Here is a 17,591-nt window from a genome sequence, read left to right on the forward strand (position 1 = left end):
AAAAGTATTGTCTCAAGTTTTTGAGCTCAGAGAGCAGATGATGTTTTTGGAGCAGGAGCACGACCTTGCAGAAAAATTTAGTGATGAGAACTTTCTGGCAAAACTGGCCTACCTGAGTGACATATTTGGAAAGCTAAATTAACTAAATCTACAGCTTCAAGGGAAAGATAAACACCTCGCTCAGGTCACAGACAAGATCAGCTCTTTCACTCGAAAGCTTGCAATGTGGGGCAGGCGACTTGATGAAGGAAATACTGATTCATTCGAGAACCTGCATGAATTTGTTGACACTACTGACTATGATGCCACCTCAGTGATTCCATATATTAAGGAGCATCACTGATGGGATTCTTTAAAAAGTACTTCCCTGAAAACAGTTCCCAACATGACTGGGTGAGAGATCCTTTCATTGCACCAGCTCCAACTGGTTTCAGCTCTGCAGAGGAGGACCAGTTCATTGATATGACTTCTGACACCACATTGAGACTGAGGTTCACATCACAGACACTGAGTGAATTCTGGCTGAGTGTAGAGAGGCAGTATCCACTCCTAGGGCAGAGGGCCATGGGCATTCTTCTTCCTTTTGCAACATTATCTTTGTGAGACTGGCTTCTCTGCTGTTGCTGCACTGAAGACCAAGTGCAGGTCCCAGCTAACGTTGAGCAGGAGCTGAGAGTTGCAGTATCATGCTTCAAACCCCGCTTCGAAAAGCTGTGCTCTGCAAAACTTGCTCATTGTAGCCATTAATCCTGCACAAATTGTTTTATTCATTTTTGTTTTATAGGTCAGTGTTTCATATATTGTGCTCCTGAGTTAATGTTGCTGATCAATTTGAATGTATTATTATTATTTATTGATTATATTTCTTTTTTTTTTCAGGCAAATTGATGCACTTTGTCTTTTCTGTTACAGACTAAAAAACAACGTTAATAAAGTTATTATTTGTTGTAAGTTGATCTATATTTCTTTCTTTGTTTTTTTGTTTTCTTTAATGTTAATAAGGATACAATGTTATGCAGAGGTGTACTTTTAACAATTTTATAGACAAATTATACTATTTACAGTCGTGGCGGAGAGTTGGGGGGCGCGAAATGTTCACTTCTTCCTGGGGGGGGGGGGGGGGGGTAACAGAAAATGCCCTAGACCCACTCCAATTTGCTTACTGCCCCAATAGGTCCACAGACGAAGCAACTCGCAATCACACTGCACACTGCCCTAACCCATCTGGACAAGGGGAATAGCTATGTAAGAATGCTGTTCATCGATTAGAGCTCAGCATTTAACGCCATAGTACCCTCCAAACTCGTCATTAAGTGTGAGACCCTGGGTCTCGACCCCATCCTGTGCAACTGGGTCCTGGACTTTCTGACGGGCCGCCCCCAGGTGGTGAGGGTAGGAAACAACATCTCCACCCCGCTGATCCTCAACAATGGGGCCCCACAAGGGTGCGTTCTTTGAGCCACTTCCTGTTCACCTCGCTATCATCCAGAAGGCGAGGTCAGTACAGGTGCATCAAAGCTGGGACCAAGAGACTGAAAAACAGCTTCTATCTCTTGGCTATCAGACTGTTAAACAGCCATCACTAACATGGGTGGCTGCTGCGTGGCTGCTGCCAACACACTGACTCTAATCTAGCCACTTTAATAATAAAAAAATTGGATGTAATACATGTATCAAGTTCAAACAGGTGCCATTAATACATGAAATGAGTGGAGGACAGGAGCCTCTTAAAGAAGAAGTTACAGGTCTGTCATAGTTGAAGTGTACCTATGATGAAAATTCTCATCTTTTTAAGTGGGAGAACTTGCACAATTGGTGGCTGACTAAATACTTTTTTGCCCCACTGTACATATTCTTATTCATTCCTTTGTGTGTATAAGGTAGTTGTTGTGAAATTGTTAGATATTGCACGGTCAGAACTAGAAGAACAAGCATTTCGCTACAATCGCATTAACATCTGCTAACCATGTGTATGTGACCAATCAAATTTGATTTGATACTGCCCTTTTTTACTTTCACTGACTCGGTTGTAGAGCCTGATTGGGGATTTGATTATTGGTCTGTTCGTCAACCACAAACCTTTTCAATTAATCATTTAGTTGGGTTTAGTACCACGTTGCCTCTGACAGGTTCACGGAAGTGTGCGTTCCCAGGCACAATGTACTCACACCCTGATTAGAGAACGGCTGCGCATGCTATTCTTATGACATGCACCTTTGGTCTGTTCTTTGCGTTGAAGTAGGGCACATGTTCACCAAACAGCACAGTCCTCTGGCTCCCGAAATCAAGGCATGCCCGTGACTGCTCCTTCTGAGTAGTTTATTCGTCTTCACTGTCAGATGAGATATCTTAATGTACACGCCTGGTCTGCCTACCACGTAAACTGGATCTTGCTCACTTGGGGCGAGACTGTTTTCATCATTACCTTCAGTGTGCAGAGCATCACTACGGATACATCCATGGCTGTCCTGCGACTTTGAGCGGTGGTTTTCCACAGGAGGCATGACTGGAGAGGAGGGCAGAGCTGCTGGCATCCTGTGTGGGTAATGGGAGTAAACAGCATTAGAGTTGAAAGGGTTAGTGCATCGAGTATACAGCATTTCAGTAATTGGCTGAAACACATTTCCAGAGATAGCATTTTTAGGTGAGCATCTATCATGCCAGCTGGCATAGTTTTGGTTCTGACTTAGCTGTGATTCGATTCCACTGTCACCCCCAATTCCGTTTTTCACATGAGACTTGAATGGATTCGTTTCTCTCCTTGGCTGTTTAGCTGATATCTTTGACTCACAGCATGAGCATGAGCCATATTAGCTGCGGTGAGCTGCATATTAGCTACATCTGAACTTGGCATACAGTTACTGTTAGCATTTGCAACATCATTCGCTCATCCAGTCGGCAAATGAGATTTGTGATTGCCTTTCATCAGTCGCTATTTAGCGACATGAATGGGCTTGAGTAGCACATTGAATCCTCAGGCAATTTATCTCTCGTAATAACACATTTCCTGTGTGAAGTCACCATTTTACAACTTTAGCTAGAACATCAGCCACCACTCAGACAATGATGATTAACTTTATTAGCCGTTGTCTCGTGAAAGTCAAATTGGAGATTTTTGGTTTCACCCGCCGTGTCTTTGAATGATCGGATGATCTCTGCTTGTGTATTTCCCACCGTAATGCATGGAGGTGGTGGTGTTATGGTGTGGGGTTGTTTTGCTGGTGACACTGTCTGTGATTTATTTAGAATTCAAGGCACACTTAACCAGCATGGCTTCCACAGCATTATGCAGCAATACCCCATTCCATCTGGTTTGGGCTTAGTGGGACTATCATTTGTTTTTCAACAGGACAATGACCCAAAATACACCCCCAGGCTGTGTAAGGGCTATTTTACAAAGAAGGAGAGTGGTGCTGCATCAGATGACCTTATTTTTGTTTAACACTTATTTGGTTTCTACATGTATCCATATGTGTCATTTCATAGTTTTGATGTCTTCACTATTATTCTACATTGTAGAAAATAGTAAAAAATAAAATAAAAACCTTGAATGAGTAGGTGTTCTAAAACTTTTGACCGGTACTGTCCAATTTCATGAAATACATAAAAAATAAATGAAAGGTGGACTCAATAATAAAGGATCTGTAAAATGTAGTCTGGATGAACTTGTCCACCTCAAAAGAGCTCTATCCGTTCTCCCCAATTAAGGTGCCACCAACCTCCTGTAATTGAGACACAGACCATTCAAATATCTCTATCTTAAACAGATGCTTTTTTATGGTGATTTTTTTAATGCTAATTAGATTTCCACAGGGGAGTGGACATTGACTCTAGGGGTATCAGACCGTGATACAGTGTCTTGGGAAGTTTTCAGACCCCTTGACTTTTTCCACATTTTGTTAGGTTACAGACTTATTCTAAAATTGATTTAACCTTTATTTAACTTCTTGGTGACAGGGGGCAGTATTTTCACGTCCGGATAAAATATATGCCCAAATTCAACTGCCTGCTACTCATCCCCAGAAGTTAAGATATGCATATTATTAATAGATTTGGATCGAAAACACTCTGAAGTTTCTAAAGCTGTTTGAATCATGTCTGTGAGTATAACAGAACTTATTTTGCGAGGACAAACCATTCAGATTTTTTTTTTTGAGGTCACTCTCTTTTCAATAGGTTTTCATTTGGAATCCATCATTTAGACCTTCTTGCAGTTCCTATCACTTCCACTGGATATCAACAGTTTTTAGAAATTGGTTGAGGTTATTCCTTTGTGTAATGAAGAAGTACGGCCATCTTGAACGAGGGTCACTTGAAGTGTACTGTTAGATCAGAAAGCATGCTTCAGTTTGTTTTCTTCCTGTATTGAACACAGATCATCCCGTCTTCAATTTGATTGATTATTTACGTAAAAAAATACCTAAAGTTGTATTACAAAAGTAGTTTGAAATGTTTTGGCAAAGTTTACAGGTAACCTTTGAGATATTTTGTAGTCACGTTGAGCATGTTGGAACCAGTGTTTTTCTGGATCAAACGTGCCAAATTAATGGACATTTTGGATATATATCGACAGAATTAATTGAACAAAAGGACCATTTGTGATGTTTATGTGACATATTGGAGTGCCAACAAAAGAAGCTCGTTAAAGGTAAGGCATGAATTATCATTTATTTCTGCGTTTTGTGTTGTGTCTGCAGGGTTGAAAAATACTTTTCTCTCTTTGTTTACTATGGTGCTATCCTCAGATAATAGCATCGTTTGCTTTTGCCGAAAAGCCTTTTTGAAATCTGACTTGTTGGCTGGATTCACAACAAGTGTAGCTTTAATTTGCTATCTTGCATGTGTGATTTAATGAAAGTTAGATTTTTATAGTAATTTATTTGAATTTGGCGCTCTGCATTTTCCCTGGCTTTTGGCCATATCCCAGAGAGGTTAACTTGGCAAGTCAGTTAAGAACAAATTCTTAATTACAATGATTGTGTGCCTCCCTATGGGACTCCCAATCACGGCCGGATGTGATACAAACTGGATTTGAACCAGGTACTATAGTGACGCCTCTTGCACTGAGATTAATTACGTACCTTAGATCGATGAGCCACTCAGGAGCAAAAACTGGTTTTCAGAAAATTTTGCAAATGAATAAAAAATAAAAAAACTGATATCACATTTACATACAGTTGAAGTAGGAAGTTACATACACTTAGGTTGGAGTCATTAAAACTAGTTTTTCAACCACTCCACACATTTCTTGTTGACAAACTATAGTTCTGGCAAGTCGGTTAGGACATCTACTTTGTGCATGACAAAAGTCATTTTTACAACAATTGTTTACAGAAAGATTGTTTCACTTATTGTTTCACTGTATCACAATTCCAGTGGGTCAGAAGTTTATATACACTAAGTTGACTGTGCCTATAAACAGCTGTGATGATGTCATGGCTTTAGAAGCTTCTGATAGGCTAATTGACATAATTTGAGTCAATTGGAGGTGTACCTGTGGATGTATTTCAAGACCTACCATCAAACTCAGTGCCTCTGCTTGACATCATGGGGAAATCAAAATAAATCAGCCAAAAATTGTAGACCTCCACAAGTCTGGTTCATCCTTGGGAGCAATTTCCAAACGCCTGAAAGTACCATCTGTGCAAACAATAGTACACAAGTGTAAACACCATGGGACCACGCAGCCGTCATACCGCTCAGGAAGGAGACCTGTTCGGTCTCCTGTGGATTAATGTATTTTGGTGCGAAAAGTGCAAATCAATCCCAGAACAACAGCAAAGGACCTTGTGAAGATGCTGAAGGAAACATGCACAAAAGTATCTATATCTGTCACACCCTGACCTGAGTATTCTTTGTTTTCTTTATTGTTTTGGTTAGGTCAGGGTGTGACATGGGTGATGTATGTGTTTTTTGTACTGTCTAGGGGTTTTGCAGGGTTTTGGGGTTGTTTACTATCTAGGTGTTTTTATACTGTATGTCTATGGTTGCCTACATTGGTTCTCAATTAGAGGCAGGTGTGTATCGCCTCTGATTGGGAACCATATTTAGGCAGCCATCTTCTTTGGGTATTTTGTGGGTTATTGCCTATGTCTAGTTGCCTGTGTCTGCACTGTTTATATAGAGCGTCACGTTCGTTTGTTGTTTTGTAAGTTTGTTTTAGTGTTCTTTCTTCATTAAATATAGAACATGTATTCATATCACGCTGCGCCTTGGTCTCCTTTTTACGACGATCGTGACAATATCCACACCAAAACGAGTCCTATATTGACATAACCTGAAAGGCCGCTCAGCAAGGAAGAAGCCACTGCTACAAAACCTCTATAAAAAAGTCAGACTATGGTTTGCAACTGCAAATGGGGACAAAGATGGTACTTTTTGGAGAAATGTCCTCTGGTCTGAAACCAAAATAGGACCGTTTGGCCATAATGACCATCGTTATGTTTGGAGGAAAAAGGGGGAGGCTTGCAAGCCGAAGAACACCATCCCAACCTTGGAGCACAGGGGTGGCAGCATCATGTTGTTGGGGTGCTTTGCTGCAGGAGGGACTTCACTTCACAAAATAGATGGCATTATGAGAAGGAAAATTATGTGGATATATTGAAGCAACATCTCAAGACATCAGTCAGGAAGTTAAAGCTTGGTCGCAAATGGGTCTTCCAAATGGACAATGACCCCAAGCATGCTTCCAAAGTTGTGGCAAAATGGCTTAAGGACGACAAAGTCAAGGTATTGGAGTGGCCATCACAAAGCCCTGACCTCAATCCTATAGAACATTTGTGGGCAGAACTGAAGAAGCGTGTGCGAGCAAGGAGGCCTATGAACCTGACTCAGTTACACCAGCTCTGTCAGGAGGAATGGGCCAAAATTCCCCCAACTTATTGTGGAAGGCTACCCAAAACGTTTGACCCAAGTAAAAACATGTGAAGGCATTGCTACTAAATACTAATTGAGTGTATGTACATTTCTGACTCAATGGGAATGTGAGGAAAGAAATAAAAGCTGAAATAAATAATTCTCTCTACTATTATTCTGACATTTCACATTCTTTAAATAAAGTGGTGATCCTAACTGACAGGGAATTTTTACAAGGATTAAATGTCAGGAATTGTGAAAAACTGAGTTTAAATGTAATTGGCTAAGGTGTATGTAAACTTCCGACTTCAACTATTTAGGTATTTAGACCCTCTTCTCAGTATTTTGTTGAAGCGATTACAGCCTTGAGTCTTCTTGGGTATGATGCTACAAGCTTGACACACCTGTATTTGGGGAGTTTCTCCCATTCTTCTCTGCTGATCCTCTCAAGTTCTGTCAGGTTGCATGGGGAGCTTTGTTACACAGCTATTTTCAGGTCTCTCCAGAGATGTTCGATTGGACTCAATTCTGGGCTCTGGTGGGGCCACTCAAGGTCATTCAGAGACTTGTTCCGAACCCACTCCTGCATTGTGTTGGCTGTGTGCTTAGGGTCATTGTCCTGTTGGAAGGTGAACCTTCACCCTCGTCTGAGGTCCTGAGTGCTCTAGAGCAGGTTTTCATCAAGGATCTCTCTGTACTTTGCTCAGTTCATCTTTCCCTCAATCCTGGCAAGTCCGTTAAGAACAAATTCTTATTTACAATAACGGCCTTCCGGGGAACAGTGGGGCTACAGGTAGCCTAGCGGTTAGAGCGTTGGGTCAGTAACCGAAAGGTTGCTGGATCTAATCCCAGAGCTGACTAGGTAATAATCTGTCGTTCTGACCCTGAACCCACTGTTCCCTGGTAGGCCGTCATTGTAAATAAGAATTTGTTCTTAAATGACTTACAGCTGTAATCGCAGCAAAAGGTGGCGCTACAAAGTATTAACTTAAGGGGGCTGAATAATTTTGCACGCCCAATTTCAGCTGTCAATTGTTTTATCCTTAAATGAAACTGGTATACTTTTTTATTCATCACAATTATCTTTAACCAATTTTGGTCTTTAATGCAGGGCCGACAGACAAGTTGCCTTTTCCATTTTTGCAGTAATGCTGCAATTAGTTGGTTGTAATTTTGGGTGGAGCTGCATGTATGAAATAACTCCACCAGTCCTATTTATGATATAATTTACAAAGATTATTCTGTTATTTAAAATTCAATTAGTACATTTGAGTTTAACCATAATTGTCACGCCTGCTCCCGCTCCCCCTCTCTGGCGCTCGAAGGTGCCAGGTGGCCCTTCATTGCGCACACCTGTCACCTTCGTTACACGCATCAACCTTCAGCATCAGTTTTTTGTTTTGGTTGGTGACGTAGTGGGGACTGGGGGTGCTTCATGCTGGCTCGAGAGGTTTCCTTGCATCGGTTGGCTCGGCAGGTTCGTACCCCACGTCATGCCTCAGCCAGTTGGTCAGGCTCCCACGCTTCAGCCGGCTTGTCAGGGTTCCATGCCTCGGTCGGCCAGTCAGGCTCGCCCAGGTGGGATGCCGGGTGTCTGTTCCCACTCCCCCTCTGGCGCTCGAGGGCGCGTATCAGCGCTCCATTGGACTCACCTGGACTCCTTCGTTTTGCTGATTGCCCCTCTATATATGTCCTTACAATAATAGTTGTTGTAATATTTGTTCTGTCTTTTGTGGTGGATTAAACTGAAATTGAAACCAACTTTTGATGTATTACAATATACAGTGGGGCAAAAAAGTATTTGGTCAGCCACCAATTGTGCAAATCACATTGTAGGATTTTTTAATGAATTTATTTGCAGATTATGGTGGAAAATAAGTATTTGGTCAATAACAAAAGTCTAACAAAACAACCCCCCCAAAATATGTTATCATCAATATCTCTCTTCATTTGTGTAAGTGCTGTGCTTGTTGAATGTCCTTCCCTATAAGTGTGCTGAAAGTCTGTTGTGAATTTGTTTCCTGAAAAATAGCATTGTATCTGGTCAAATGCATTTTTTTTCCCAGAAGTTTTCTAAGGGTTGGTAACAGGCTGATTGGTCAGCTATTTGAGCCAGTAAATTGGGCTTTACTATTCTTAGATAGCAGAATTACATTTGCTTCCCTCCAGGCCTGAGGGCACACACTTTTTAGTAGTTTTAAATTGAACATGATATGCCATTGATGGGTTCGGATTTCTAAACTTTAAATATTATTAATCATTAGTTAAGTTAGAGACATGAGGGGTGCTATAGTATAGGGTCTACACCTGAAGTGAATGGGTATCTGTAGGAGGAATGTATGTGATCAGTGCAATTAAGTTTGGAATGTACTGAGTGTAGGGAAAATGATCACATGTGGCAGCACTGATAAGGGGAGAGAGCCGTGGATTAGTGATGAAGGGGATCGAGGTCAGTTCAGGTCACATTAAGGGAGAAGGAAGAGTGTATTGCCCGTATCACTTAATTTCCTGCCTAGCAATAAATTGGGATATATGGGTAATTCTGCAACTACGGGAACTTTTATGTCCACAGGGTCAATTTTGTGGATGTTATAAAATTCTTTATTCGTTAAGTTCACACTACAATCACGCCATGTTTTTTTCAACACCTCTCTATCAAGTATTTTAGCTACTTTTCAGATGCATTTTATACCTCAATTTCACTTTTTTGCCCTTGTCCCTGACAGACTTTCGAGCTTCTACTGTGTTTTTCTATGAAAAAACATGAATAATTACACATTAATGTAATGTTATCTTCTAGAGAAAGAGTCAATTAATTAAAATCTATATCAATATTTATTGTGCGTATGCCCTTTATATTGTTATTTACACAAAATATACCCGTCCTTTGGTAGTGGTGTCATTTCCACCACTGAGAGCAAATTCCTCTTTAATAAAGTTTTGTCAAGAGAATGTTAATTGAGTTACCATGGAAACATTGCGACACTGACGCACATGGCTGCAGAGGACAGTTGTTCCAGATGTGATGTCCAGAAGTTGAAGAAAAATCTAGGTAAATGTTGCTTGTGTAGAGAATATTTTTATTATCAGTCATTTCCAACCGGGCTGTAATTTGTGGTAGAATTGAGATTTTTAAAATATATATGATGTATTTAGTCTAAACCATATGCTAGCTGTAATACTGGCCAAAGCATGCTAAGCAGTCTGTCATTTTTCTCCAAAAACAGCAGAAGTTTCATTTCCATCACAAACTTAACTGTGATGGAAATGACAGAACGTGGTGGTAATGACAAAAATCCATTTTTTTTTTTACATTTTTTTATTTAGGCTTATTTAATCATGTTTTAAATGACTTTAATCTAGAAAATGCACCAAGGTGTGCACAATTGCAAACCTTAAGTAGTATTTTTCTTTGTTTTTAGAAGATGCCACAAAAAACAGCATAGAGGTCACAGACATAAAAACGAAATAAAAAATGATCCAGAAACATCTGCAAAAAGACGGGGAGAGATACTGGAAGAAAAAAGAGAAGGGATAAGTGATATCTATCTATGAACTTACAAAGCGAGAACAAAGAAGCAAAAGATGGCAATGGAAATGCAACCAACGGAATAGAAGACAGACTTTAACCTCTTAGAGCTCTAGGGGCGCTATTTCATTTTTGGATAAAAAACGTTCCCGTTTTAAGCGCGATATTTTGTCACGAAAAGATGCTCGACTATGCATATTCTTGACAGTTTTGGAAAGAAAACACTCTGAAGTTTCAGAATCTGCAAAGATTTTGTCTGTAAGTGCCCCAGAACTCATTCTACAGGCGAAACCAAGATGATGCATCACCCAGGAATTAGCAGAATTTCTGAAGCTCTGTTTTCCATTCTCTCCTTATATGGCTGTGATTGCGCAAGGAATGAGCCTACACTTTCTGTCGTTCGCCCAAGGTCTTAGCAGCATTGTGACGTATTTGTAGGCATATCATTGGAAGATTGGCCATAAGAGACTACATTTTCCAGAGGTCCGCCCGGTGTCCTTTGTCTAAATTTGTGCGTAATCTTCAGGTGCGGTCATTTTCTCCTGGGATTCAGGAGAGAAAGCATGTGTCCAAGAACGATGTATCAATGAAGAGATATGTGAAAAACACCTTGAGGATTGATTCTAAACAACGTTTGCCATGTTTTCAGTCGATATTATGGAGTTAATTTGGAAAAAAGTTTGCGTTTTGAGGACTGAATTTATGGATTTTTTTTGGTAGCCAAATGTGATGTATAAAACGGAGCTATTTCTAATACACAAGGAATCTTTTTGGAAAAACTGAGCATCTGCTATCTAACTGAGAGTATCCTCATTGAAAACATCAGAAGTTCTTCAAAGGTAAATGATTTTATTTGAAGGCTTTTATGTTTTTGTTAATGTTGCGTGCTGGATGCTAACGCTAATGCTAACGCTAAATGCTAACGCGAAATGCTAACTCTAGCTAGCTACTTTTACACAAATGATTGTTTTCCTATGGTTGAGAAGCATATTTTGAAAATCTGAGATGACAGTGTTGTTTACAAAAGGCTAAGCTTGAGAGATGGCATATTTATTTCATTTCATTTGCGATTTTCATAAATAGTTAACGTTGTGTTATGCTAATGAGCTTGCTGATAGATTTACACAATCCTGGATACAGGGGTTTTTTCATAGCTAAACGTGACGCAGAAAACGGAGCGATTTGTCCTAAACAAATAATCTTTCAGGAAAAACTGAACATTTGCTATCTGAGAGTCTCCTCATTGAAAACATCTGAAGTTCTTCAAAGGTAAATGATTTTTTTGAATGCTTTTCTGTTTTTTTGTGTAAATGTTGCCAGCTGAATGCTAATGCTAAATGCTACGTTAGCCATCAATACTGTTACACAAATGCTTGTTTTGCAATGGTTGAGAAGCATATTTTGAAAATCTGAGATGACAGTGTTGTTAACAAAAGGCTAAGCTTGAGAGCTAGCATATTTATTTCATTTCATTTGCGATTTTCATGAATAGTTAACGTTGCGTTATGGTAATGAGCTTGAGTCTGTATTCACGAACCCGGATCCGGGATGGGGAGATCAGAAAGGTTAAAGAGAACAGTTGCATTGGAGATCTACCTATCAGGCAACGCAACACCTTAGTCACCAGATGACTTGCAGCCAGAACATGAGGCCATCTTACCTGCCCTGATGCACGCCCTGATTTATTTATTTTTTTCACCTTTATTTAACCAGGTAAGCTAGTTGAGAACAAGTTCTCATTTGCAACTGCGACCTGGCCAAGATAAAGCATAGCAGTTTGACACATATAACAACATAGTTACACATGGAATGAACAAGACATACAGTCAATAATACAGTAGAAAAAAAGAAAACAAAGTCTATATACAGTGAGTGGAAATAAGGGAGTTAAGGCAAGAAATAGGCCATGGTGGCGAAGTAATTCCAATATGGCAATTAAACACTGGAATGGTAGATGTGCAAAAGATGGATGCGCAAGTAGAGATACTGTGGTGCAAAAGGAGCTAAATAAATAAATACAGTATGAGAATGAGGTAGATAGATGGGCTGTATACAGATGGGCTATGAACAGGTGCAGTGATCTGTGAGCTGCTCTGACAGCTGGTTCTTAAAGCTAGTGAGCTGCTAGCTGATACCCCTTCCTCATCATCTACAACAGGAATGAGAAGTCTAATACTTGCTGGAAGGAAAAAGGTTGGAAGAGTTTGCTCAAAAACATAGAGATCTTTGCATGACATATGTCAAACTTGATAAAGCTTAACGGAAAACTGAGAAATACAAAAAAAGGTATGATCAACTGATGAAGAAAATGGATAGACAAGATTCCCTAAAGACAAAACAGAAAAAAAAGGGAACTCCGAAGATCTTGAGAAGGATTTTATGGTTTTAAAATGACATCATTGCAGAGTTTAAGCAAAAGTATCAAAAAATGTGCAGTGCCAACGACAAACAAGTGGCTTCAAAAATGCTTAGAGGCAACATCCTGAGAAAGTATGGCCTGGTCAAAGCTGCAAACAGAGAATTTGGATTTTCAGTAAAAGCAATGAGAGCAAATGAAAACAGGCCAACAAGTCTTCAATATTCTAGGAAAAAGCAGTGTAACATAATTAGCACAGCCACAGAAGAGAAAATCACTAGATTCTATGAACATGATGTCAACAGTAGAGCAACAATTGGGAGAAAGGACACACTAACGAGGAACAAGAAAAAAAATCAGAAGCTCTTCTTGAATGGCACAATTCAGAACCATTATCAGGATTTTAAGAGGGAATATTCAGAGATTAAAATGTACTACTATGAATCCTTTAAAATACGTATTTTGGGGTTGTCAAGACAACAATCCAGGATAGGGACACATGCCTCTGCAAAACCCACGCCAACCTCCAATTCATGGTGGGCAAACTACAACATCACAAGTGATCAGCTGCAGCAACAATCAAACCTTATTGAGTCTTTGTGCTGTGAGAACCTGAAGAAAGAGTGCATGTACACAGAGTTCTCCCTTTGCCAAGCCAAAGAGCTTAAACATTTTCCTTTGATGCTGTTGAGCAGACATGGTGGTTTGAGTGGAAAAATAAAGCTGAAGAGAGAGAGAAGGAAAAACAAAGAGGGAAACATGGAGAAGTTTACTGTCCATTTGACACTATAAGAAAAGGTGTGTGGCACACTCCATATTCTACTGGAGGACTTCTCCAAAGGATTGAAAGAGAAGTTAGGGAAACACATGTACAACATTCGACACCAATACTCCAAACTGATAGAATTAAAAGAGTATCTGTGGAAAGAGATCATTGTGCATATTGACTTTGCAGAGAACTCAGGGTTGCAACTTTCACTGGGAATGGGGGGGGGCATGTCCCCCTCACATTCTGAAATTGTATTTTTGTCCCCTCCAGTTTTATCCTTTGAATGAGATGCAAAATGAGGCAACGGTGTGCTTTAGGACCATACAGACACCTCCGAGTGGTCCGGTAGGCTGTTTGGAGTGTTTATTCAACTGGATAAAACAAATTCTAATAATTACTTCAACCCCACTTCTAAAACCAAAGTTGTGCCAAAGAGAGAACTACCTGTGTAAATACACCAGTGAAATCCAGGCCGTTCACTTTGGTGATTCTCACATGCAGGTGACCCTCCACACCTGTGTTGGACATACCACAAATGATACAGTTTCACTTTGCTCACTGAGCTCTTCTATGCGGATGACCCCTCTGCAATCTGGGCTCATCTCTCAAAAACACTGGCCTACTTCCTTGACCTCTGCCCACGTTTGGAATCTTACTTTTTCTTAAATTAATTAAATGTTCTACAGTGGTTGTTCAAAATGTTTGCAGTAAAATATTGCTTTCAAGTTTTTTTGTTTTTTCATAGATTTCATTTCCACCACACTTTGTCATTTCCACCACACCCACAATTTTACGTAAATTAGTATATTGTGTATAATTTACATTGATTGATTTGTTTTAGATAGGGAAATTATATGGTTGTTATCATAATCTCACAAAAAGGTTAGGTGGAAATATCTTATTTTTTTAATGCTAAATATTTTCAACTGTCTCAAAGACAAGTTTATATATTCAAGCATTGTGTTGAATTATTAATTTGAGGAAAAACTTTTCAAATAATATTCAATGCAAGTTAATGTACAAATGTATAAGAAATGTGTTATAAAAGAATTGTATGATATTTCATTTTCAACTAAAATGGATGTTTAATGATGTGATGGAAATTTGTCTATGGCTGTCTGAGAAAAATGATAAATCAATTCCTGCATAGTACGATTGCAGCCATTATCAGATATTATTTATAGACGAATCAAAGACAATTATAATACTGGTAAAATGGTGTTTCAATACATTTTAATTTCTGAATGCCTGCTGGGCCAAAGTGCCCAAAGTTGCAGAATCACCCATATATACCACCACTGGTGGAACCATGTCTTTGACTGTTCAGCTGTTCGATCCTTAGGGATGAATAATCTTGGTTTAAGATTTCATAGCGTCCGTCGAGTTCTTACTCTGAAATTCAGAACAGTTGGCACTGCGAGCAGGGTTCAGCAGGATTCATAGTCAAACCAGAGTGTCCAGATCAATAGAGCAGGAGCTGGCAACAAACAAGGTAGGCACAGTTCCTACACCTGTTTCCACTAATTTTGACAATCTTGGGGAGATGAGAATCGTAGACTGAACAATTATAGGATACGGACCTAGAAAGCCTGAGTTTATTCAGTAGGCCCATTGTGTAACGATCGGTTGTAAATACATGGTGTAGGGTAGGTTCCTTTAAGGACAGGTCCAGAGTGGAGGTTTTCCTCTACGAGATCCAGGTAAAATATGGTGTAGGGTAGGTTCCTTTAAGGATAGGTCCCGAGTGGAGGTTTTCTTCTGGAAGATCCAGTGTAGGGTTGGTTCCGTATAGGATAGATCCCTAGTGGGGGTATTCCCCTGCAAGATCTGTAAGAGGGACGAAAGTCCCAGCCATAGTGGAAGTGAGGCAGCAGAGTGTATGTGGATAGTGATAAAGAGTTGCCTATAAATTCTGAAAGAAAGCCACAGTCATGATTAAAAGAAGGTAGCAATATGGAGAGAGGTTGGCTTATGCCCTATTGCGGATTATGTGGAAAAAAGAAAACAAGTGTGAATAATTTTGGTAAGGTGTATTATCAACAACAGTGATATTTGAGGCACAACACTGGAATAAGACATTAATTAGGTCATGCGTATTCTCCAGCAATACATTTGCAGACGCTATATTATTGGTTCTAATACAAGGTATGAAGTGCTGTGACCAATTAATAGGCACAAATACCCTAACTATTCTACCGGGAAGTTGGTAGCGCTACCTTGGAAAACAGTTAATAGAAGGTGGGGTTTAGAGATTGGAGTGAAGAAGTCTAAACATCCTGGACACCGTCCGGGGAAGCGTCAGAATAATAACTATTGAAATGGCGACCGGCGGACCCGATGCTCCCAGTAAAGCAGGGCTAGAAGAAGAGAAGTTTAATAGAGCCATAGAGGTGCTGAAAAAGTCACACGTGCAGAATGCACTTGAGCAATTCGGCTCAAATATGGGAAAATTTTGCAAACTGGATAAAATTGGTCAGCAATTCCCGGCTAACAGAAAATTCCAATCTAATAGAGAATTCCGGTAGGCAATTGTGACTTGGCACAATGACATAAAACCAGAATCAAAAGCGCAATATACCAGCGTTTTGATGTCAGCGTTCTATCAATAAAAATTACAAACCGATAAACCCGGAATTAGTAGATGTACTCAGCCTCAGAAAAACTGGGTACGTGAGTACATTGATGGAATATGTACGTTGGCTTTGATGGTAGGATATTTGACCAGCATTCTCACTGGAATGAAATAGTACAAGCGGTGTGGAGAGAGAAGCTAATTCCGTTTACTCCGCAGATGTATGAGCTGTTAATGCAGCCACAGTGAAAGTCACTAACAGTGGTTTCAATGGCCCAAGTAAGACAAGGAAACAGGGAGGAAAGGTGTGGGGCTATTGGTCACTGGAAAAGAGAGTGTAAGGTAGGAATTGAGCCCGCTGCATTCAGGGATACAAGCATTGCATCTTTGTCAAAACAACAGCAACAAATCCTTTTGAAAGCAGCGGGACAGGAAAATGTTACATAGCAGTGTATGGCCTCGGTTCATCAATAGTGGCTCATAGATATTACAGTTTCTATGTGAAGGGAGCCCAAGTCTCAAACAACATTTTAGAAAAGATGCCAGGGATCAAATATTGCGGGTTCCTTATCATGAGAAACGGGCTGAATTTGCTACGGGGAAAAGTATTTTGGATTGAAGAATCTAGGCGAAATGCCAGGGGGATGAATTCTAAAGGTAACAAATTAAAATGATCTGGCCAAACATTCCTTGCAAACTCAGAAAACCTAATCTCATGAGACATTAAATGTTGTTTTATTATGAAATAAAATGTAAATCTATGTCGTCTTATTCTGAAATAGATTTATAGAATGGACGAAAAGGTGGAGGGGTCACGAAGAATTAGCATTGGGTTTACCAAACCTAAAATTAACTTGACATTTTATGGGGAAAAGAGACCAGTGTATCGTTAGACTCGGTGGCGAGATAATGTCGGCGTGTCTAAGGATGCTGCTAACATGCTAAATAAACGATGGGGTGAATTAAAACAAACGTTTAATGATTGGAGTATGGGCAGTGGATTTACCATTATCATGTTTGGTTTATAATTAATACTTCTGGATTGCTGATTAAGATTTCGCATAGTTTAATTTCAGTTTTATTTCACCTTTATTTAACCAGGTAGGCCAGTTGAGAACAAGTTCTCATTTACAACTGCGACCTGGCCAAGATAAAGCAAAGCAGTGCGACATAAACAACAACTCAGAGTAACACGTGAAGGATGCTTTGTTGCAAAATAGGAACCCCATTCTAGATTTAATTTTGGATTGGAGATGCTTAATGTGAGTCTGGAAGGAGAGTTTACCGTCTAACCAGACACCTAGGTATTTGTAGTTGTCCACATATTCTAAGTCAGAACCGTCCAGAGTCGTGATACTGGACAGGCGGGCAGGTGTGGGCAGCGATCGGTTGAAGAGCATTGAAGATTTACTTGCATTTAAGAGCAATTGGAGGCCACGGAAGGAGAGTTGTATGGCATTTAAAGCTTGTCTGGGGGTTAGTTAACACAGTGTCCAAAGAAGGGCCAGAA

This window comes from Oncorhynchus mykiss, chromosome 10 (assembly GCF_013265735.2).
Source record: "Oncorhynchus mykiss isolate Arlee chromosome 10, USDA_OmykA_1.1, whole genome shotgun sequence".
In the NCBI taxonomy this organism is placed as follows: Eukaryota; Metazoa; Chordata; class Actinopteri; order Salmoniformes; family Salmonidae; genus Oncorhynchus; species Oncorhynchus mykiss.